This window comes from Dromiciops gliroides, chromosome 3 (assembly GCF_019393635.1).
Source record: "Dromiciops gliroides isolate mDroGli1 chromosome 3, mDroGli1.pri, whole genome shotgun sequence".
Lineage (NCBI taxonomy): Eukaryota > Metazoa > Chordata > Mammalia > Microbiotheria > Microbiotheriidae > Dromiciops > Dromiciops gliroides.
Genome location: NC_057863.1, coordinates 455747391 through 455772967, shown reverse-complemented (window position 1 = coordinate 455772967; position 25577 = coordinate 455747391). Strand labels below are relative to the sequence as shown.

The following is a 25577-nucleotide window of genomic DNA, read 5'->3' as shown; positions in this document are numbered from 1 at the left end:
AAACAAGCATTAACCTACTTCCCCAGAATCCAAAGGAAATCAGAGTAGGTCAAGTGAGAATCAGGCAGCTGGCCTAAAATAAATTTGATATCCTTTTTTTTTTTCCTTTTGTATAACACTTGATTTTCATGGACTTAGGAAGGAAACTCATACCATCATTCATGTGATCTGCCCAACTCACAGACAAAGTGAGCATTAATTTAGGTTATGTGGTTTTAGGGAATAAGAAAACCAGGCTGTCTCCTGAAAATCTGCACTCGCCTGTGCCTGTTACCTGAAATTATTTTAACAGGGGACAAAATAGTGTTTCATTATGATAAGGTTTAAAATGCAGATACCCTGGAGAAGGGGGAGGTAATGTTTTGACATAAATTAATATTCTAGTATTAATGATTAATCCCTTCTAGATAGGATTTTTTTTAATGGGGGAGAGGAAAGAGAGAGGGGGAAACAAAGATGGTAGATATGGGAAAGAAAACCCTATTTTCCATAAGCAAATGCTATAAGTTTAAATTCTAGGCCCTTCAAGAGAAAATTAAGAGAAAATCTCAAGAAAGATTTCTTTCTTCTCTGTCCCTTCCCATCCCCAGCCAATGTCCCTTAAAAATATTCTGGTCATTAACTCAAGGAACGTCTCAGGCACTATAGGATCTGCTTCAAAGAATCTGAATTTGTTTGTGTAAAAAAGATGGTTTACGGGGGCGGCTAGGTGGCGCAGTGGATAGAACATCGGCCCTGGAGTCAGGAGTACCTGAGTTCAAATCCGGCCTCAGACACTTAACACTTACTAGCTGTGTGACCCTGGGCAAGTCACTTAACCCCAATTGCCTCACTAAAAAAAAAAAAAAAGATGGTTTGCCATTTTCTTGATGTAATTATATAAGGAAAAGAATAAGGAGCAAAGGAAGTAGAAACCTAACAATTTTTGAAACCCATCTGCAATACCAAACTAATGTGAAAATGATTACATGTAATATTAAAATCATTGCCTATGCTGATAACCCAGGACTTTCTTCTTACAGAGTTTTAGAAGGAATAAGATTTGTTTCATTCCTTTGGACCTAATGAGATTAAAATACAAAACTTAGTTTTGTAAAATATATAGGCCCAAACAAAAAATAATTTCTTTCCTGCTTTGTTGGGTATAATTTTGTTTTATTGATTGTTTTATTTTCTACACTGTGAGAAAATTGGTAGTTGTCTCCTCTCAAGGTGGATATAAGTCTGTCATACTCCTTCTGACCTGTTTGTAGGACAAAGGTGTCAGATCCCCTCCTCCCCCTCAGGTTAACAAAATCATATGGTTCAAGGGGCCCTGGTCTCAATAAGGTCGCTCCAGAGTTGTGTCCACTCCTGAGTTATGTTCATACAAGGAAGAGGGGTGGGAATACTGCATTCTGATTAGCTAGTTGTTTCAGGTAGATTGTAACTCTTGAGTAATTGGACCAGGGATGAAAAAGGGGAGAGTCCATTTGCGTTAGGGACTAGGGTATAAAACAGGGCCTTCGAGCCCCCTTTCTGGGCACCCACTAGCTGCACACTAGGGTGCTTCCTTCTCATGAGAAGGAAATAAAGTGCCTTTGTCACCTTGCTACTGAGTTCCCCGAGAATTATTGAGAAGAGGATGGATTTTTCCCTCACATACACCATAAGAAATTATGTTTTGTGCCCTATCTTTTGATAAGAAGCATTTGTAAAATTAGAAATCCAGAAACAAGATATGGCTCACTGTATTTCAGGTATATACATACATACGTATACATACAGACATTATATATATATATATATATATGTGTGTGTGTGTGTGTGTGTGTGTGTGTGTGTGTGTATACATATACATATATATTCTACTGTAGATTAATTTAGCAGTTTACTATGTTTTATGTACTGTTTCATTTTGTAATTGACAAAGTAACAACAGTTTAGTCTTACATAGTATGAAATATGTAGTAGAAGGAAGACTGGCTGTACTTGGTAATAATAACTTAGTCACAAAGGACTTTAAAGTTTTAAAGACTATTATTTTGGTAGGAATTGGGGATCTTTGGCTCTAATTCTTGTTTTGTTAACTACAGGACCATATGGAAATCCCTTTATCTTTTTAGAGTTCAGAAACTAAAAGGTTGGAGTGGATGATATCTAAGGTTCCTTATAGCTCTATGAGTCTATGAAAAGAAATATATGTGTATATGTGTATGTGTCTGCATATGTATTTTGTGTATATATGTATATATGCATATACAAAATATACTTCTTTTCACCTGATTTTAAAATGTATGCTTGCCTTAAGTCACTTGCCACTGGATGCAAAATTTCACAATATATTTTTATAGGATATTAGTATATTTATCTGTCTTAATAACATAGTTTCTCCAAAATTAAAAAAAAAATGCTTCCCAGGATATAGGCTAAAGGTACCAGAAACCATCCTTCACTCTTACAAAGTGCAATTGAAGTGAAACTCTCAAACCCACAGTTCAAAGCTAGAAGAATAAAAATAAGAAAAATATATGAGATAAAAATGAAATAACTCCATCCTAACCTTTTTAAACAAATTGTTAATGAAAATGAGATATTGAAAGTAAAGGGGATATAGAAATAGACTAATAGTTTCATACAAAAGTTTAACTAAATGTAAATCAATTATTACAAAAAATTAAAAAGCCAGAACATAGCTGGCAAAAATTCAAGCAGAGAAATAGGGCAACAAAGTAAAATTGTCTGCAAAGTCTTGGGGGAAGTATTATGGAAGGTAATGATTGATGTTGCTTCATAAAAGAGAGAAGCAATGAAAGGGAAAACCAGTATAAAGCAAACTTGGCAAGAGACCCAACTGAGCAGTCATCCTAAATTCATTTAAGAATGAAAATAGATAAAGGACGAAAAACAAAAGAAAAATGTGAAGATTTTTATAATGAGCTTTATTTACTATCAGGGACAGGAGGGCCATCACAATCAATCCCTCAACAAGCATTTATTTAAGCACCTACTATGTGAAAGGTAAAAGGGTTATAAATACAAATATGGAAACAATCCCTACTCAAAAGAAGCTTACATTTTTTCATAAAAGTATTTTATTACTTCCCAATTACATGTAAAGATAGTTTTCAACATTTGTTTTTATAAGATTTTGAGTTTCAAATCTTTCTACCTCCCTCCCCTACCCTAAAACAGAAAATAATCTGATATAGATTATATATGTACAATCCTATTAAACATATTTCTGCATTAGTCATGTTGTGAAAGAAGAATCAGAACAAAAGGGGAAAACCTTAAAAAAAGGGGGAAAAAAGTCAAAACAGTATGGTTCAATCTGCATTCAGATTCCATAATTCTTTTTTCTGGATGTGGAGAGCATTTTCCATCATGAGTTCTTTGGAACTGCCTTGGATCATTGTATTACTGAGAAGAGCTAAGTCTATCACAGTTGATCATCACACAATATTTCTGTTACTGTGTACAATGTTCACCTGGTTCTGCTCACTTCACTCAACATCAGTGCACTTATGTCTTTCCAGGTTTTTCTGGAATCTGCCTGCTCATCATTTCTTACAGCACAAATAGTATTCCATTACATTCATATACCACAACATATTCAGCTATTCCCCAATTGATGGGCATTCCCTCAATTTCCAATTCTTTGTCACCACAAAGAGTGCTGCTATAAATATGTTTGTACATGTGAGTCCTTTTCCCTTTTTTGTGATCTCTTTGGGATACAGACCTAGTAGTGGTATTACTGAGTCAAAGTATGCAAAGCCCCATAGCCCTTTGGGCATAGTTCCAAATTGCTCTCCAGAATGGTTGGATCAGTTCAAAACTCCACCAAAAATGCATTAGTGTTCCAATTTTTCCACAGCTTCTCCAACATTTATTATTTTCCTTTTTTGTCATATTAACCAATCTGATAGGTATGAGGTGGTACCTCAGAATTGTTTTAATTTGCATTTCTCTAATCAATAGTGATTTAGAGCATTTTTTCATTTGGCAATAAATAGCTTTCATTTCTTTAGCAGAAGATTTCCTGTTCATATTCTTTGACCATTTCTCAATTGGGGAATGACTTGTATTCTTATAAATTTGATTTAGTTCCCTATCTATTTCAGAAATGAGGTATTTATCAGAAACACTGGCTGTAAAAATTGTTTCCCAGAAGAAGTTTACATTCCAAAGGAGGAGACAAGTACATATATAAATATACACAGCATAAATATAAACAAGTACAAATATAGACAAAATAGATAAAATAGGGGCAGCTAGATGATGCAGTGGATAGAGCACCGGCGCTGGAGTCAGGAGGACCTGAATTCAAATCCGGCCTCAGACACTTGACACCTACTAGCTGTGTGACCCTGGGCAAGTCACTTAACCCCAATTGCCTCACACACAAAAAAAATAGATAAGATATAGTTTGGAAGAAAGGGCATAGAAGTTGGGGGCCTCAAGAATGACTTCATGCAGAAGATACTGCTTAAGCTGCATCTTAAAGGAAGAGAGGGACTCTGAGGTAGCAGGAAAGGAGTGAATTGCAGGCATGCTGAATAGCCAGTGCAAAGGAATGAAAATGAGATACGGAGTGTCATGTGAGAGGAACACAGAAAAGGCCAGTTTCATTGGTTTGCAACTATAAGATACCATACTCCTTAGGCATTTATAGAGAAGGAAAATAGCACTAACTAGAACAGACAGCAAAATCAGATGAATTATGTGGTAGGGAATACAAACCGGATATAACACAATTGTGAAGGAATTGAGGGATCAGTTCACAAAGTACATGTATTTACAATTTATAAGATATGTATCAATTCACCAACTCTCTAGGCTAAATTCTGAACTTTCTCTACCATGCCCCAGAATCCTCCTCTTCCTAGAAGTTCACTCAAGCCCTAGAATTCACACATTGGAAGTACTCTCTTCCTTCTTAATGGCCACTCCTTCTGAATGGATGACTTTTCTGAGAAGCTCCATTTAAGGAAGTATCCCAGGCCAGTCATATCTTATTTCTCTCCAAGTTATATTCCTGGCTTTCTCTTCCATGCCCTGATGTTTGGTACTGACCACCCTTAATCTTCAGCTTCCTTTTATTGTGTTGTATTCCCATTAGAAAGAAGCCCCTTGAGAGTTTTCCTTGTTTTTGTATTCCTGGTCTTTAGCACACATGTCTGGCACACAGTAAAAGCAGTTAGGTGATGTAGTAGACAGGAGCACTAGGCCTAGAGTCGGGAAGAACAGAGTTCACCTCAGTCTCATACAACTGCTAGCTGTGTGACCCTGGGCAAATCACTTAACCCTGTTTGCCTCAGTTTTTTCATCTGTAAAATGAGCTGGAGAAGGAAATGGCAAACCACTCCAGTATCTTTGCAAGAAAACCCCAAATGGGATCACAAAGAGTTGCATATGACTGAAAAATGACTGAATGACAACAAACTCCCAGGGTTGTTGTGAAGATCAAATAACGTTTGTAAAGCATTTAGCACAGTGCTTGCCTAATATGAGGCTTAATAAATGCTCATTTCCTTCCTTTCTTTTTTCCATACCTCTTAAATGCTTGTTGACTGACTGAGATATGATATCAAAGGTATATGGAAAAAATATCAGACCTTTTTGGTACCAAAAAAGGCAAATGCAAGGACATTAACAACTACCAACCCATATACCTACTTTCCCATTTATATGTACTATTTTATGAAAATAATCTTTACTTGCATTGAAGACATTCTCAGTGAGGGTATTGGTATAATAGCTATAATAGGAAGGCTTTCCTAAACAACATTCTACAACAGAGCACATGTTCATCATCACACAACTAACCAAAGGATATAGACAATACAAGATCCCACTGTGCTTTTTTTTAGTTGTTTATAAAGAAGCATTCAATCTGGTAAAGCAAAATGATGCCTTGCTGATTCTTTTCTGATGAATTATCTTATATCCATACATCAAAATTATTTAAGATATTACTCTCCAGGGATGTGGGAAAGCTGGGGTACTAATCCACTGTTGGTGGAGTTGTGAAAAGATCCAACCATTCTGTAGAGCAATTTGGAATTATGCCCAAAGGGCTACAGAACTGTGCATACCCTTTGACCCAGTAATACTACTGCTAGATTTATATCCCAATAACATCTCCAAAAAGAGAAAAAGACCCATTTGTACAAAAATATCCATAGCAGCTCTTTTTGTGGTGGCTAAGAATTGGAAATCAAAGGAATGCCCATCAATTGGGGAATGAATGGCTAAACAAGCTGTGGTATATGATGGCGATAGAATATTATTGTGCTATAAGAAATGACAAGCAGGAAAGGGGAAAGGGACCCACATGTACAAAAATATTTATAGCTGCTCTTTTTTGAGCAGGAAGAGTTCAGAGAAACCTGGAGGGTCTTGAATGGGCTGATGATGAGTGAGATGAGCAGAACCAGAAGAACATTATACACAGTATCATCAACATTGAGTGTTGATCTACTGTGATGGACTATATTCTTCTCACCAATGCAATGGTACAAAAGAGTTCCAGGGAACTCATGATAGAAGAGGATCTCCAAATCCAAGAAAAAAAAACAAAACTGTGGAGTATAGATGCTGAATGAACCATACTATTTCTTTTGTTTTTGGTGCTGTAGTTTTTTCTATTTTGAGGTTTTTCATAATTGCTCTGATTTTTCTCTTATAACATGACTAATGCAGAAATAGGATTAATGTTATTATGTGTATACATAATATATATATATATATATATATATATATATATATATCAGATTACCTGCTGTCTAGGGGAGAGGGGAGGGAGGGAGAAAAATCTGAAATTGGAAAGCTTGTATAAACAAAAATTGAGAACTATCTTTACATGTAACGGAAATAAATAAATCAAAAAAAAAAAAGAAAAGAAATGACAGGCAGGATGATTTTAGAAAGGCCTGGAAAGACTTGTATGAATTGATGTATAGTGAAGAGAGCAGAACCAAGAGAACATTGTGCAGAGATAGCAATATTGTTTGATGAAGAACTGTGGAAGGCTTAACTATTCTCAACAATACAATGATCCAAGACAATCTCAAAGGACTAATGATGAACCTAGCCACCTCCAAAGAAAGAACTGATATTGATAGAACACAGACTGAAGCATGCTATTTTTCACTTTCTTTCATTTTTTTCTTTTATTCAAGTTTTCTTATACAAAATGACTAATATGGTAATGTTTTACATAATCATACATATATTGCCTATATCTGATTGCTTACCACTTCAGGGAGAGGGGAGGGGAGGAAGGGAAGGAGGGATAAAAATTGGAACCCAAAACTATAAATAAAAATGTTTATTACATTACAAATATATTACCCTCCAATCATTACTATCAGGTAAGACATAAACGATAAAGCCAAATGTTTACTAAAGGTGTTTGCTACTGTAATAGAGAAGATCTAGCACATAGTCCAAATTGAAGAGGGATTTCCTATGCTGTTGTTTGTAGATGATTGTGTCACTTGCTTTAAGTCCTGGAATATTGTAGAGCTTCCTGGAGGACATACATAACCACCTAAAGAGGGTTGATCTAACCATTCATAGGAAAAAACAAAAGGTGAATACATACCTAATGTTCACATTATGACATGTAACTAGAAGAACAATCTATAGAAAAAATCAATGTATTCATCAATGTAGCCATCATCAAAGACAGCAGGGCCGGGGCAGCTAGATGGCACAGTGGATAGAGCACTGGCCCTGGAGTGAGGAGTACCTGAATTCAAATCCGGCCTCAGACACTTAACACTTACTAGCTGTGTGACCCTGGGCAAGTCACTTAACCCCAATTGCCTCACTAAAAATAAAAAAATTAATTAATTAAAAAAAAAAAAGACAGCAGGGCGCCCACAATCAGTCAACAAGCCTTTATTAAGTACCTACCATGTGAAAGGTATTTTACTTGGCACTGACATACAGAGAAGAAAAAAATCCCTACATACATGCAGCTTAGATTCGAATGGAGAATTATAAATTTTTATGTGTAATGGGAGTCCAGTCCTTGAAGCATGTGCAGCTATTCAAATAGATTCAGCCCTTAGGGCAAGTGCAGATATTTCCCTACCCAGTTCCAGCAGAAGCAACAATGTGGAAAATTGGGGAGAATCTATTTCCAGTCATGTGTAACTGAGAAACTGGTACTGTGTGATGATAATTAGCTGAGGAGCTGGAAGGATGGATGACTCAGGAGGTGCTGAGTTGGAATTGATTTCTCATATAGAAGGAATAACAAGAATTTCTTAGTCTCTTTTCCTTCCTTGTGGCCAGAGCTTCCAGGTTGGGGGTTGACGGGAGTGGAGGGGAGAGAAGGTAGCCACCGTAGCTCCCATCTAACTACTATGTATCCAGGAGTAGATGGGACTTCTGTTTCTTTAGTTTGTTCTACCCAAGCTTTTGCAAATGACTATCCCAAGATTAAATTCTCTTTTTAGCAGCCTTCTAAGTTCAAGAGATCCTGAGGTTCCATCCAGATGTTCTAGCTGTTATCAGAGTCATCAGAAGAATCCATTAGAGCAATAGTGGCTGATTACAGAGGAAGCACCTAAAAACAATATGGAAAGACCCAGTCACCAGAGTACAGTGACAACTTTAAGGACTGTAATTCATAGTGTTGAGGAAAAGTGTCAGCTATGGGTTCTAGCAAGACACTGAGCCTCAGAGCCCAGCTGAGAGCTATACCTAAAGGGAGTCCCTCTACAAAGAAATAAAAGGATTCCCAGTAAACAGGAGCTGTGATTTATTCCCTTGTCACCTATATTCTCTAAAGATGTGCTACGGTATCTTTGTACTTTCAGGTGTCAACCCTACTCCCTCCACTGGGATCTTATGCATACAAGAGGAGGGCTACCCATGACATACTTTAAAGTTTAATCTGTATTATTTTTTCAACTATCACTTTAAGTCCAGAAAATCAGAAAATTAAGCCCTGATTTGTAGTGTTTACTGATTTCTAAGGTCAAGCCCTGATTTGTAGTGTTTACTGATTTCTAAGGTGTATATATTCACACTGAAAATCTAACATTACATTCTAGCTGAGCAACTATACGCAGGCTCCAGCACATGTATGTCTTTATATTGGTCTTTATGTATACATATAAAGTGTGTTCAAAAGTCTAAGTGTAGGGGGCAGCTAGGTGGCACAGTGGATAGAGCACTGGCTCTGGATTCAGGAGAACCTGAGTTCAAATCCAACCTCAGACACTTGACACTTACTAGCTGTGTGACCCTGGGCAAGTCACTTAACCCTCATTGCCCTGCCCCCCCCCAAAAAAGAGTATTGATCCTTTATAAAAGTCTAAGTGTAGTTTAAAGATTTAATATTTTGGAATATCTGTATGTTATGCATGTACATAATACATATATATGTGTATGAATGTGTTATATATGTAAAATCTTATACAATCATTGCAAGTGATTTGGGACCAGAACTAGAGGAAGGCAAGATGGATTATACAGGGGAATGACCCCAAACTTCTCCAGAAACAATGTTCTATTTTTTTAATAACAATATTCCACAGGTATTGTTCTATGGTCATGAGACATGGACCACTACAGTCTCTGAAGAATAACTACTCAGAAGACATGCTAGATGTGAGTAGGCTGTACCACAAACTACAAAGAAATAGAGTAAAGGATACCAGCTAAGAAATCTATAATTGAAAGTGAAGATGAGTTGGTCTGAGAGAGTGAGTAGCCAGGAGACAACCTCTGTGCTGCATAGGTGTTTTCCTAATATCAATAGAAAACAAGAAAGGCATATTGGGTGGACCCCCTGTGGCAAACTCATGAAAAATACCAGCAAGAGGTGAACAAGATGCCCAGTGATCTGCATCATTGAAAGAAACATTTACATCAGAAAGCTCATCTGGATAATTGAGTTCAGAAGTATAACCCAGATTTTCTGAAACTACTAAATCAAACAGTCAATTTTAAGTCAATCTTGCCAGTAGGACAAGAGTAAGGCACAGTCTGTTCACTCCCCCTTCAAGGATACATCAGTGTCAGAACAAAGTCCCAAATGTGCTACTAATAGGAAAGTTTATCCTCTGGGTAGGCGGCAATTTCCGATGCCAAGAGACAACCTAACCTTTTAATGCCTCTTAGGAAATTAACCTTTACTAGGTTCCTTCTGGACATACTTTCTACATTAAGGATGGAGGAACAAAAGTCCAAGATTACTTCTGCTAATATTTGAATCTTTGCTAACTACTTTCTGTCTTGCCTTGAATGCTGAATTCACTGCTTCTTAAATTAATTATTTCTGGAAATAATGGTATAGAACTGATTGAAAATGGTGTTTTATCTAAAAATATTTTGATTTGCAACTTTTGCACAATTTTTTTAAATGTCCTAATTGTACAAGAATAAGTTTTAGTCATGATAAATGTCTTTCGATTGAAGAAGGAAGTCAGCTAGAGTTACAGGCAGGGTGGTTTGCAAAATATCTTCTGGTAGACTTTGTTCATTTCAATATTTTGCAGGGATTGGCTGTTAGTAGCTGCAAATAAGGAAGTCTTCAAGTTAGGGGATTTCTCAGTGGAAGTTCCCAGATAAGATACATGTTAGACTCAGGACAGTTTCACTGTGGGCTGCATTTTGAAAACCTGGTGACAAAGCTTTCAGACAACATAATTGCCTAAATATTTAAAGAAGAATAATCTATGACTCAGAAGTAACCAAGAGGTTTCTAATAAGGTAATGAAAAAAGCTTTTGTGCTTGTTGATTGTCAATTACTAAATTAGTATATAAAATTAAATTACAGTATATCCATTTTAACTACTCTTTAGCTTGTGTTAAAAGCATAATGTATAGCCTAAACCTATAATCCCTAAATTTCTGAAAGACTCCCTTGCCATTGAAGGGAATTTGGCTAGTGTAAGGAATTCAAGAAGAAATTAAAATAGATGTTATTATTTTTTTAAATTGTTCTTTCTAGCTTCCCAGTGAGCAAAACCATGAGAATCTATGGTCCTATTTAAGACTATTTCTCTTTAGTTCAATTTAGGAATGTAGGCCTTTTCTAGTGTTAAAGTTTATTATATAATATTTCAGGAGAAAAGACCAAACACACTTAAGATTTGTACATGAGTTGATTAGATGGCTGTTTCTTCTTGGGATAATAAACTAAATATAGTTGCAATTTTTCTTTTCTGGTTGTTTTTTTTTTTGGATGAAATTTGAAGGATTAATTCTAAACTGATAAAGGATTCCCATTCCATTGTGAGCTTGGGTTTGGTATTTTCCATCTTATGGGAAACATATGTTTGTCAATCTTATTTTACTCTAAAGTATTAATACAATAGTCAGCTGAACTCTTTTTATTTCCTATCTTAGATTATTTAAATTTACTTCATTATAGTAAGTACAAGAGCCTGATTCTGGTAAAGTTCACCTTTTAATCTTCATAATCAAACATTACTACTTTTACTAGATTGTGCTAGAACCTTGGAAATAATGCTGGGACAAGTTGATAGATCAGGAAACAAATGAAGCATCAGTTGTAGGCCACCTAGTGTTTGAAGACATGGCAACAGTAAGAGGTTGAGACAAATATTTACCTTTCTTTTAAAGTATTCCTCATTTTATATGAGTGACTATATTTGTAAAGCAGACTAATTATTACCAGACTTACTAGTATTAATATTATCTTCTTTGAGTGATATATAACTTCGAAGCATGAATGGTTTTGATATTTTATTACTTAGTACTGTATTAAATATAGTGCTGTATTACCTACTAAGAACTCAAAATAGATTGGCTGATGATGAATGACCAAAAGGCTTAGTTAATGATGCCTTATCTTACTCTTATACAATTAAATCTCCCCCAGACATTTCTGGGAAAGATTAGCAGGGACGGAATTAATTGTACAGATTACCTGCTACTGTTATCTAGAAGACAATGTAAAGATGAAATTGGTAAATAACAGCTCAGCGATGAATAGAGGGCTTCTCTTGAGCATGATGTGGGCTTGCTCTGGCAACACATAATAAATTGGATAGTCTGATGTTTATCATAGGAAGGCGGAGTTGGTTAATGAAGAGAGGTGAGAATGATACAAAGGAGCTTTAGAAAAGCAAGACACTCAAACAGGAGTCCTATTTTTCCTGTCAACTACAGTAAGTTCACCTGAAGCTTTGACAGCCATTCATAAGTAATACACAACGGTATGATTCCTTAAAGGAGCATTTACTAAATAGATGTTCATTGCTTTCTTATAAACTGTTCTGATTGTGCAATGCTTTACTCCACAATAGTGAAAAATGAGGAGGATTTTAAATTACATACATGGACAGTTGTCCCAGTTTTTAGGAAAAGGAGAGAAACCTGAATTTTAAAAAGAACAGCCAAAGAAACACAAAACCCAGGGAAACCAGTGCTAATTTGCATAATAAAAGGAGTCTTCACTTTAGGAAATTACTTACCAAAATATTACTCATCTTGACTTTTAAATATTATATTTATGTGTATGTGTTTTATTATATTATATATTATAGAGATACATATTTAAAAGTCAAGATAGAGGAATACTTATGTGTGTATGCATATGCATGTACATGTCAGCTTGTTCATATACACATACATATACAAACATACTACTCAAAAAACAACAAAGCAGGCCATTAAAGCCTACAAAAGGCCTATATACCCAAACAAAAACAAAGAACAAAGTAGTCCCACTTAAGGGCTTGGGGAGGAAAAATGATGGAGAATGAAAAACTTAGTAGCCATTGCTGTTTAAAGAACAAACTGAAATTAGGCTAAAACATCAACTGAAATTACAAATTAGAAATGGTCAAACATATTATTTCATTTGCCAAAAAAAATGGCAAAAGCCATTTTTCAGGAGAATAGATATAAAATTGTCCCTGGAGATGATATTGTTAATGGTATTTTACACATGACAATTTGACTCTAAGAATGAATGCTTCATTCATATTCCTTTCCATTCTTCAACTACAACAGATGTTTATGAACTGATTCCTCCTTGCCTCCAAACTCACAGAGATAACTAAATAAATTATCAGTCTGGTAAATGAGTACCTTCTCCAGAAATTATCATTGCAAGTATTATTTTAATAGGCCTGAAGTTATTTCCAGAAAACAAAGTAATTCTACTCACTAACCTGAAAAGGACTGTACAGTGGAAACTAGATCTATTTCTATATGTAGGTCATCAAGAATGTCTGGTTTAGGTAAGAAAGAACTTGTTATGCAATTCTGTGTTACAACATCAATTATGAGAAAGCAGTATTTTTAACTGTTACAACCTTTTTCTGAGGGAGCCTGTTTAAAAAGATATGTAATTCTTTTGAAAGATTGCCTCCCCCCCCCCATGATGGCCTCACTAACCCAATTCCTAGTCATGGCAAGGAAGATCATGCATGAATATCCTATGAAGGGGTTGGACTCCATTTTTAAAGGACCTGATTGGATTGAGGATAGCTCACACTTGAAAGACTTCTGGAGATCTGTGGAGGAGTTGATTGTGGGCATAAGACATGTTTAAAGACTGGGGTATAACATATTACATCATCATGGAGGGGGAAGGGGAAATTTTGTTTGAGAATAATTTCCACTACTCTAATATTACTTAAGCCTACAATTACACAAGAGCAAAGATATGTTGGTAAATGTTTAACAACCAGCTGTGGGGGTAGGGGAAGGAGAGGGAACCATAAAGTTAACACACTTCTAAATTTAATCTGCATTGTTAACACTTTCTTAGGTCTAGAGACAATTGATAAAACAAGGAATCAAGCCCTAGTTTGTAGCAATTTGCCGATTTCTGAGGTGTAAAATGCACAATGAAAAATTAACAGGCTCTCAGTTCTCTGGAACTCTCTGGCTTCAGCATATCCATGTCCAAAAACTTGGCTTTGCCTAATGGTGACCAATTTAAATAGGTTACCCAATAATAAAGACATGAGGAAGCTATTGTTTGATTTACATTCTGCTAGTAGACAATAAACTCCTTAAGAGGAGAAACTTAAAAATTTTTCTTTTGTATCATCAGAGCCTAATACAATGCTAAGCACATAGTTCTTAATATATATAGGTTGAATTGTTCAAAACATACAATGTCTAACCTAAGGGAATTTTAAATTTGTTTAGAAAAAGTTCGCCTTTTTTTAGGAAGCAAGTTGGGTAAAAAAAATAGACTCAGATGAAGCTCAAATAACCAGGCAAGAAATGGAGAAAAGGCTGTAAAATGTATATAGCCTTTTTATCAGTGAGTATGCAGTGTAACATTGAATTAGCTTAAAGTTTATGATAGGGGCAGCTAGATGGCGCAGTGGATAGAGTACCGGCCCTGGAGTCAGGAGTACCTGAGTTCAAATCCGGCCTCAGACACTTAACACTTACTAGCTGTGTAACCCTGGGCAAGTCACTTAACCCCAATTGCCTCACTTAAAAAAAAAAAGTTTATGATAAAACTGAAAGATGAAGAGATGTGAGGCAACTTCTAGCAAGCTTATCCATATTTTATTAGGAAAAGATTCAGGGCAAAACCCTTACCAGAATCACAGAATTTCTGAGATAGAGGGTACCTCAGAGAGTGGCCAACCTAGTCTAAGAACCAAACAGTCTTAAAAGAAAGTATGCAGAGGGCAGCCAGGTGGCGCAGTGGATAAAGCAGTGGCCCTGGATTCAGGAGGACCTGAGTTCAAATGCGACCTCAGACACTTCACACTTATTAGCTGTGTGACCCTGGGCAAGTCACTTAAACCTCACAGCCCCTAAAAAAAAAGAAGAAAGAAAGTAGGCAGGAGCTTTTCAGCCTAAAGAGAGAAACAAAAACATTGCCTTGGGGCCTCTTCAGACCTCCTCAGCAAAAGAGGAAGATTTGTAGTCTAAATATGACTTTTTTGCCATGGTGTACCAAGCAGGAAGGATTTGGCACTGGTTAAACATTGCTCTGGAAATAAAAAGTCTCATTTTACACATGATGAAACTGAAACCCAGGGAGGTTAAGGGACTTGCTGAATGTCACACAAGTTGTAAGTAGTTGAGTGAAGATTTGACCCCAGATTCTGAGTAGGAGGAAGTAATTCACCTTAGGATTGTACTTAAATTGAGAAAGGGAAACTCCAAAAGTTCAGTAAAGAAAGAAAAGGCTGAATTTTCAGGCAAACCCTGCCAGTTAGAGTTTCCAGTTATACTGATCCATGTAGATAAAGATATAATTTTTTCTTAATATAATGTGACCATTAATATAACTAAACCTGTTAACCCACTTGGTATTAACCCTACTTCAACAGAGAGATAAAAGGTGGCATCAAGATAATTTTCAGAGCTATAAAAACCATTTCTATCATGAGGCAAATGAAAATAAAATGGATTTGTCTCCCATATACTTTCTGTAATAATCTCTTGGCTCTTCCCAAAGCTTCCCAGTTTAGTGCCCAACCTAGCCCTCCCCTTACCAAATCACCTCATCATCAGCCACCCCACCCCCCATTTTGTGAAATCTCTAGTTTTAGACCTTCCAATTTTCTACATAAGCTACCTTTTATTGAGTAGTGCCTGGACAATATCTTAGCCTTCTTAATGTCTTTTTATTTTAAAAGTACTTGCTAACCTGGGAGTATTTCTAATTGGTCTAGCAGAAAGTGTGGACTGGGAGCCAAGAATTCTGGGTTCAAGTCCTTGGCTCAGTCACTTAGTAGCTTTGTGACTCTGAGTAAATCATAAGATTTCTTTGGGCCTCAATTGAATCATCTGTGAAAAGAGGTAGGTAGGCTAGATAGTCTAGTGAAACTCCACAGATCATAGAATGTTTTTAAATGCACAAAATAAAACATTTAAGTGTACAAAAGAAACCAATTCTATTGAAATAATCATCAAAATACTTAAAAAAAAAAGTTCAGTGGGCAGCTAGGTGGCACTGTGGATAGAATGAACACCGGCCCTGGATTTAGGAGGACTTGAGTTCAAATCTGGCCTCAGACACTTAACACTTACTAGCTGTGTGACCCTGGGCAAGTCACTTAACCCCAATTGCCTCACACACACACACAAAAAAGCTCACAAACCCTACATTAATAATCTTGGTTGTTATTGTTCAATACTGTCCAATTCTTCATGACCATATTTGGGGTTTTCTTGGCAAGGATACTGGAGAGGTTTACCATTTCCTTCTCCAGCTCATTTTGCAGATAAGGACACTGAGGCAAACAGGGTAAAATGACATGTCCATGGAAACTCAGCTAGTAAGTGTCTGAGCCTGGATTTGAACTCGGATTTTCCTTGACTCCTGCCCTTTCTACTGTACCACCTAGCTGCCTCCAATAATCCTGACAGATGATCTCTAAAGCTTTTTGAAACACTAACATTCCATGATCGCCTGAATGTGAATAAGTTGTGGTCATCTTATATAACCTGATATTTTACTCTGTACTTCCAAGGCGACAGGGTATAGGATGTGAGACACTAAAGGTCATCTAGCCTAACTCTCATTTTATAATTGAGGAAACTGAGGCTCAGAAAGGTAAGCATCTTACTCAATGTCACAGAGGTAATAAGTGAAAAGGAGCAGAATATGACACTCAGGTTCTTGACTCCAAATATTTTTTTTTTCATTTTCCTCTTTCCACCATACCATGCAACCTCTCTCCTGAGCAGGAATAAAAAAAAAAAAGAATTCAAAAGGAGAGGCTCTCCTCTCCCTTGGGCTCCATTTTATCTGACAATTTCTAGACCACATTACAAAGTAGACTTTTTCCTATGCCCCCCATCCTGATTTCTGTCCTTCTCCCTGATCCTTCGGTCTTGATGCTTCTGCTCTAATTTGTGAATAAAGGTTTTCATAAGACTATTAAATTCCATTCCAGTAGCTGCCTGGAAGCTCTATCTGAGGAAGGGTCCAAGTTAATCTCCATCAATCCTTCAGTCCCTTCTCAGCTCTCCTCTGGATTCTTGGGATCTCTCCACCATGAACCTCCCTTTTCCCCCAAAAGCCTCAGATGTTTTTTGCTCCCTTTTATGTGTTGTATTCCCCCATAATAAACCTCTTAAGTTGTAAGACTGTCTCTCCTTTTGCTTGTAGTGTTCCAAAAGTCTTAAAAGCTTAATATCTTTAGTACTAAGATAGTATGAGCTTAATCAATGCTCTATCTACAATACTTTGTACTTAAGAACTTATTTTTTAAGAAATAAAAATCTTGTTCATAGTTCCCTAGCCTCCAAATTTATATAACAATGTAACACTTCATATATATATATATATATATACGTACATATATATATACACATACATTATATATATATATATATAAAATATATGGTACTGTGCTGGGTAATTTTGGAAAAAAAAGAATTGCTCACTCCTTTCCACCCCACTCTTCCAATAACTTCATTAGTTAAAGAGATAAAGTACTTACACATAAGTAGCTATAAGACAAAGAATTATCTGTTTCATGTTGGTGGTACAGACAAATGCAATAGGAATTCGGAAAAGAGTGGTAGAGGGGGTAGGTGAATGGATCAAAAAAAAAGTTGTGAAGATGGAATTTGACTTGGGGCCTGAAGAATCAACAGGATTTGGATAAGCAGAAGAGAGCAAGGGACTTTTCAAGTCATAGATATTTCCATTTAAAAATCAGCTAGCACTCCATAAACTCTTTGAAGGCATAATAGATTGGTCTCTTGAAGGGCAAGCAGGTTCTGTGTGAGGTGTGTGTCCAATAAGATGAGTTCACTCTAGCAAGAACAGAGAAGAGAGGGACTTCCCTTTGTAACAGCAGATGACCCAATAGTTTTTCCACTTTCTAGAAGCAAATCCAGGGCAAGGGTGAAGATGGGCCTTGTTGGGAAAAATATGGATAGAAGTGCAGTATCCATCGCTCAAGGAACCTGGAGTTAAAGGCCTAAGACCCATCTTCCTCAAGGGAGTGGCTTCCCTTTCACCTCATAACTCTAAAAATCACATTCATCTCATGTTTTGTGGCTTACAAAGTGTTTTTCATGTATCTGCTCATTTGATCTTCCTCCTCACAATGACTTCGTGAGATAAGTAGATATAATTGCCCCCATTTTCAGATGAGGAAACCTCAGAAGTGAAGCCACTTATCCAAGGTCAAGCAGCTCACTAGTGTTGGAGTTGGGAGCTAGTATCGAATTTAGTGTCGAATCTCCAACTCCATCCTGTCTTCAAGCTATAGAGACACTCAAAGACCATCAGGGTGTGGAATGAGGCCAGTTACCACCCCTGTGCCTTGTAGATATTCTGTATGTCTATATTTGAGCATTGGTCTGTTCCTTGAGAGTAAGGAACTAACTTCTGCATTTCTTGGAATCCCCGGAGCTTCGGGGCAATGATTAACAAATGCCTCTTGATTTTCTGCCAGTAGTAGATGAAGAGACTTCGAGGAGAGGAGAGGCTGTTCTGCTTGTGGACATTCTTCCAGCCATAGTGGTGGAGGGCAAGGCTGTTTTATGATCATGGGCAGTAAAATGAGTAAGCTACCAAGCAATGCCCAAACTTAGGATGTTTTTCAACAAAACTACAAAAACTTTTAGAGCCCCCCCCCCCCTTCCCCGCTTTGAAGTCCACCTCGGCCATTTACAGCCCGTGTGGCCTCAGGCAAATTACTCAAAGAACACCTCCCTGGGCCTCAGTTTCCTTATCCGTGAAACAAGGGGGCTGGCTCTCTGCAGGAGTGGTCCTGGTAACCTTTAGGTTCGGCTGGGCTGCTCTCGCCGGGCATCTCCGGGAAGGGCCGTGTGAGCTGCGGTTTTCCTCTGCTCCTCGTGAGCAGTCGTGGAGAGGAGGGACGTGCCTACAAGGGGTTAATGATTCGGCTCGCAGGAGCTGCCCTCTGAACTGGAACCGAAAGCGACTTCCGGTTACAGTCCCTGCTTTGGGTGCTGCCAAGCCGATAAAGTTGGGCTCCGAATTCCTGAACTGTGAGTAACCGGCTGCATTCCTTCCTTCCTGTGTGGCCCGGCTGGCCCTCCCTGCGGCGGGGCCGGGGGTCTGGGCTCCGGGGGTCTGGGGGGCACCGGCAGGGGAGCGGGGGAGAGGGGGAGGAGGAGCGGAGGTCAGGGGGCGGGGGCGAGGCGCGAGAGGAGCCGCGAGTTTGTCCACAAGTCTGTGCGGCCGCCCTTCTACGGTGGGGAGGAGCCGAGTGATGGCCGTGGCGGGCCGGGCGAGCGCGCACACGTGCATGCGCGCACACCGGGACATAGTCACTTAATCTCACACTGTCTCACACGCTCTCTCACCCTCTCTGTCTCAAACACACTATCTCACATCCACTTACTTGCACACTCACTCTCATGCAGTCACTCTTAAACACTCAGATTCTTTCACACACACACTAACTCACTCATTGTCTCACACTCAATATCACACACACTTTATCACATACTATTTCACATTTTCTTGCACTATTCCACACATTCATACACATTTTTTCTCTCACACACTCACATACTCAGTCTCACTCACTCATTCTATCACATACACACGAACTCATACTATTCTCACACTGTCTTTCACACAGTGTCTCTCTCTCTCACACACACACACACACAGCAGGAAAGAGAAGGGGTTTTCCAATTAAACTTTAAGCCGGTCACTCTCATAACTAACCTCTCTTCATGAGTTTCTCCACCTGGACAATGGGCATAAGGATGACTGATGGGAACAATGCGGCCCATCGTTTATTATTTCCCCTGGAGGCACAGGGAAAGCAAACTGTTGTTGAAATTATTAATTTAGTGTCTGATTTCCTTTAACTGTGCTTACTAGGGAATTGTTGTGAAGATAAAATGAGATATTTGTAAAAAGTGCTTAGCACAGTACTTGGCACATAGCAGGCACTATGTAAATGCTTGTTTCTTCCACCCATGCCTTAGTATTATATATGATTTTACAGCTAAAGAAATCACTGTTTCAGGAGATTTCAAATATTAGTTCATAAGTTTCTAGGTATTCTGGGGAACAATTAGGGATAATGGTCTATACCTGTGATTTCAATGATATAGGAAACTCCATGATGAAGGACACTCTCCACCAATGCAGGTTGGCAGATTGGTACCATGTAGACAGTTTAGCCTTTTTTTTTTTTTTGGACAGGGCAGTGAGGGTTAAGTGACTTGCCCAGGGTCACACAGCTAGTACATGTCAAGTGTCTGCAGCTGGATTTGAACTCAGGTCCTCCTGAATCCAGGGCCAGTGCTTTATCCACCATGCCACCCAGCTGCCTCCTGGACAACTTAAGCCTTTTTTTTTTTTTTGGCAGAGCAATGAGGGTTAAGTGACTTGCCCAGGGTCACACGGCTAGTAAGTGTTGTGTCTGAGCCAAATTTGAACTCACATCCTCCTGAATCGAGGGCTGGTGTTCTATCCACTGTGCCACCTAGCTGCCCCTGGACAGCTTAGTTTTTAAAAATTGCTTAGAGGAGAGGTGTCAAACACACAGGTACTCAAACTGCCACATTGACGGAACCAGATTAAAATGTAACTGGGAAATATTTAACAAAATAAATAACAACACAGTAGAACATAGTTAATGTTAATATGTGTTTTTCTAAATTAATGTATTCATCCCACAGGAATCTTTATGTACTGGATTAGTGGCCCCTATTTCTATTTGAGTTTGAATCCACTGGCCTAGAGTTCAGGAGAAGTTGTGACATATGATCACAGAGCCAGTATTTATCATAGTTGGGACTTGAACACAAATTCCTGGTCCCTAAGACAGCTCTTTGTCTACTAAGCCATGTCAATCCTCTGCAGATAATATACCCTGAATCTTAATAGGCTTTAAAATATTGTGAATATACTTGCTACAATATTGTTTTTTCTCAGCTTTTACACGGTCTCATGGGGTGACACCACAACTTATATGGGAAAGTCCTTGTCACAGAACTTGTGACAAGTTCTGAAAAGGAAGCCCATTAGAATCCTGATACATCAGTGTTAACTGTTCCATAATATGCCGACTTGGTCTGTAAAATTCACTATTAACCTAGACTTTAACAGAGTAAAAGCAGTACTAATCAAGGATTAAAGAAATCTGTGAACATAATTAAGCTGAAGAAAAATTAACTGCTCTGGTAATGGCACATTTTAATTACCAAAAAGTACAAAAACATTGCTACTTAAAAGTTTCCTTTATCTCATAGGAGAAGCTTTTGACAGCATGTCACATATAAGGAAGGAGGTGTAATAAGTGCCAAACAAAATTTACAATGAGGAAGAATAGGATGGTTCTCCTTCTCAGCACAGATCAGAGATTTCAGGGGGAGGGGGGGGTGGGGCAACAAGAAAGAATTCTCATTAAGACACAGAAAAATGATCAAAAACATGAGTATAGTTTATAAAAGTCCTCTTGAGTAAATCCAAATTAATGGGGAAGTGATTCCCATGGTACAGCAGTAGTAACAGGAAGAAAAATGTGAGGGGTCTGGGTCACTTTCATTCCTCTTGAGGATGGCAGGGAAAGGACTTGAATATATTATTGAGAGAGGAGATGATTCTTGGCTAAATAGTCTTTCTTTTTTTCTTTAGCAACATTATAAAAGTATAGCTTCTGCCAAGAATCGTTGCTCTATAGTATGACCCAACAGAAACCAAGAATGAAACTCCCAGTAAAAGCATCAGTTTCATTCTTTTGTGACTTGCTTCACAATGTTATAAGGGAAATTTTATCATAGAGATCATTGCTAAGACTTTCCCCCATAGCAGTAAATTATCATAGTGGATTTTCATAATGTATAGTAGAGAAAACACCCTATAAAGGCCATGCATTATCTTACATCCATCATGGCACTGAAATCATGACAGTATTCTGAAACACCCAGGTAGGACTGGGAATTGAAGAAGTATCCAACCAGAACAATTTTTCTTAATTCAGGAGAGTGAAAACTCCCCAACAGGAACTGTTTGCTTTTTGACCTCCATACCCCCTCACCCCAACACATAATAGAGGCTTAATACAATACTTTGCTTATTCATTGATTAGTCAGTAATTAGATAGCACTTACTATGTGCTACTCACTGTGCTGAGAACTGGAAATGCAAACAGTCCTTGCCTTCAAGGAGCTCACAGGAGAATCTGTTGTACTTTGGTTTGGCTTTATATTGGGAGAAAATATATCTTGGGAAGAGGAAAAGTTTATGAGAAAACTTCTTTTTGACATTCACAAACAATTAATCAAACAATTTTTTGCTCACTTTGAAAATGATCACCTGAGACAGGCCCTATAATTCAGCAATTGACATCTCCAGTGAGCTGTGGAGTATATCAGAATGAAGTCAGAGGGAAGTATTGACTACAGAAAGTGAACAGCTATTATTCACACAACTGAGTATTAGCTAAAATAAGTTGGCTGTCGGTTAAGCAGACCATTTGGATAGTTTTCTTTATGGTATAGTAATATAATGCATATGCATTTGCTGACATGACTGAGTGGCAGTGCTTTTATAGAAGAGAAATAACTGACAGCCTATTTTTATTTTGCTTTTTACTTTTCATCGCATGCATTAAACACATTTGAATGTAAAGATGGATGTGTACAGTAAAAAACCTATTAACCAAATGACATATAAAACCTCTTACTTGTTTCCCATTGGGTTTATTGGAAATGACTCGTTTCTGCTTTTGTTTTGTAACTTAGACTTGCAGAATTCAGAATTGGAAGGGATCTTAGAAGTCACTTATACAGATGAGGAAACTGAGATACCACTTATCTCACAGGGCTATTGTGAAGAAAGTCCCTTGTTAAAGCACTAAATAAAAAGTAAGTGGTCCTTATCTGGATTGGTTGTCTCTGTTGACTAAATTCAGTATCCTCCCTACATTACCTACATAGATACTTTTTGAAGATGGATCTGAAGAGTGTTAGTTGTAAAAGAAATACAGCTCTTCATCAACGAACTAGGGCAAATTTGACTTAATTGGTTCTCATAAAGGAAGTGTTTCTTGGTAAAAGTTGAGGTAATAGCTTAAGTTTGATTTTGCATACCCAGTTCCACAGAAAGTAATAATCATATTTCTAACCCATTCTGGGCACTAGGATAAGGGGTGAAGCTGTTTGGTTTAGGAAAATCTTCTCTAAAGAGGGAAATAGATTTTGGGAACAGACATTTATTTACTTACTGTCAGGCACGATAAATCAATGAATCATTTATTTTGCACTTACTAAGGGCAAAACACTATGTTAAGTTTTGGGGAGAAAGAAAAGTAATACAAGGCCTCCTCTCAGGAACTTACAATCTAATAGGGGAGATAACATATAGAAGATTTAGCTGCAAGTCAGATAGAAAAGTCCCATGATCCTTAGGGTGCAGTGGCAAAGCAGATGGTAATGCCTTCTTAATGTCATTTCCACTGATAAAATCATTTCAGTTTCTAATGCTGGACCATCTGATAGTACCAGAGACTTCAGTGACATCTCCACAGATGCAGCATGGCAACCTTACTCTATACCTTCCTTTTTTCATCTAAGTATTATTGATGTCTTTTTTAAAAAATATTACATGCATTTATAGATTACTCTCATGTCATATGAAGTCTTTTGTAACATAAAAGTTAGGTAAAACTAATGATAGAGTGACTTCATCTGACATTTTACATCTGTATCACCCCACACACACACACACACACACATACCTCTCCATTTTAAAAAATTAACAGAAATCTATTTTTCCCCCCTTCCAAGAAAAGAAAAACAAAGATGATGTATTTATCATTGGTCCTCTGGAATCATGAATGGTCTGTCTGTTGATCATAGTTCTTGTCCTGGTTCTTCTTATTGAATTCTTAAGTAGTTTCTAAAAGTTCTCAAAACTGTTCATTTTATTATATTGATTTTATAGTATAAATTATTGTTCTGATTCTGCTCACTTCACTCTGTAGCACTTCATTTAAATCTTTCTATCTCTTTCTGAAAATCATCTCATTCTTATAGCACAAAAATATTCCATCCTATTCATATAACCACAACTTATTCAGGATATTCTTGGGCATCTCTTAGTTTCCTTCTTTCCTTCCTTCCTTCCTTCCTTCCTTCCTTCCTTCCTTCCTTCCTTCCTTCCTTCCTTCCTTCCTTCCTTCCTTCCTTCCTTCCTTCCTTCCTTCCTTCCTTCCTTCCGCTACCACAGAATGAGCTGTGCTATTTTTTGTTGTTCAGTCGTGTCCAACTCTTCATGACCCCATTCGGTGTTTTCGTGGCAAAGATGCTGGAATAGTTTGCCATTTCTTTCTCCTGAGCTCATTTTACAGGTAAAGAAACAGGCAAACAGGGTTAAATGATTTGCTCAGGATCACACTGCTAGTGTCTGAGACCCGATTTGAACTCAGGTCTTCTTGATTGCTTTCCACATGGAAAAGGTCCATTCTCAGGTCCATCAACAGTGTGTCAGTGTGCCTGTTTTCCCACAGCCTCTCCAACATTTACAATTTTCTTTATTTTGTCATTTTTTTTCTCTCTCTGAGTGTGAGGTAGAATTTCAAAATTGTTAATTTGCATTTTTCTAATTAGTAGTGATTTGGAACATCTTTTCATATGGCTATAGATAGCCTGGATTTTTTCCCTTGAGAACTATTTGTTCTTGTCCTTAGGCCATTTATCAATTGGATAATAGCCCTTTTTCTTGTGAATTTGATTCATTCCATATTTATCTTTCCAAGCAGTTTTTTTTAAATTAATAAAGTATTTTATTTTTTTCCTGTTACATGTAAAGATAGTTCTCAATTTTTGTTTATACAAGCTTTACAATTTCATATTTTTCTCCCTCCCTCCCCCCTCTCCTAGACAGCAGGTAATCTGATATAGGTTATATATATTATATACACATAATAACATTAATCCTATTTCTGCATTAGTCATGTTATAAGAGAAAAATCAGAGCAATGATGAAAAACCTCAAAATAGAAAAAACTACAGCACCAAAAACAAAAGAAATAGTATGGTTCATTCAGCATCTATACTCCGCAGTTCTTTTTTTTTTTTCTTGGATTTGGAGAGCCTCTTCTATCATGAGTTCCCTGGAACTCTTCTGTACCATTGCATTGGTGAGAAGAATATAGTCCATCACAGTAGATCAACACTCAATGTTGATGATACTGTGTAATATGTTCTTCTTGTTCTGCTCGTCTCACTCATCATCAGCCCATTCAAGACCCTCCTGGTTTCTCTGAACTCCTCCTGCTCATCATTTCTTACAGCACAATAGTATTCCATTGTATTCATATACCACAACTTGTCCAGCCATTCCCCAATTAATGGGCATCCCCTCAACTTCCAATTCCTTGCCACCACAAAAAGAGCAGCTATAAATATTTTTGTACATGTGGGTCCCTTTCCCCTTTCCATGATTTCTTTGGGAAAAAGACCCAAAAGTGGTATTGCTGGGTCAAAGGGTATGGACAGTCCAAGCAGTTTTTTTTAAAACAAATAACAAGTCCCTATCCCAATAACTGCAATCTTTCTTTTTATCAAATACTACTACTCTATACCACTAGATACATTTGCTTCTGTATGTTGTGTACCTAGTTTGTTCCACTGATCAATCTATTTTTTAACCAATACCAACTGGTTT

At 37.5% G+C, this 25577-nt stretch overlaps 1 protein-coding gene across 5 annotated transcripts in view; it reads left to right on the top strand.

Annotated features, from left to right (window-relative positions):
• The first annotated feature begins 10545 nt into the window (after positions 1-10545).
• The window catches only part of TANK (TRAF family member associated NFKB activator), a 91397-nt gene continuing 76365 nt past the window's right edge, over positions 10546-25577 (top strand). For 2 of the 5 annotated variants that reach the window (XM_043996313.1, XM_043996314.1), the window contains exon 1: positions 18840-18931. The gene's annotated coding sequence lies outside the window, so the exon portion shown is untranslated. Of the gene's footprint in view, positions 10717-18837; positions 18932-25577 lie in introns of those variants that run through there. The other 3 variants (XM_043996312.1, XM_043996311.1, XM_043996315.1) reach the window with 3 other exon arrangements.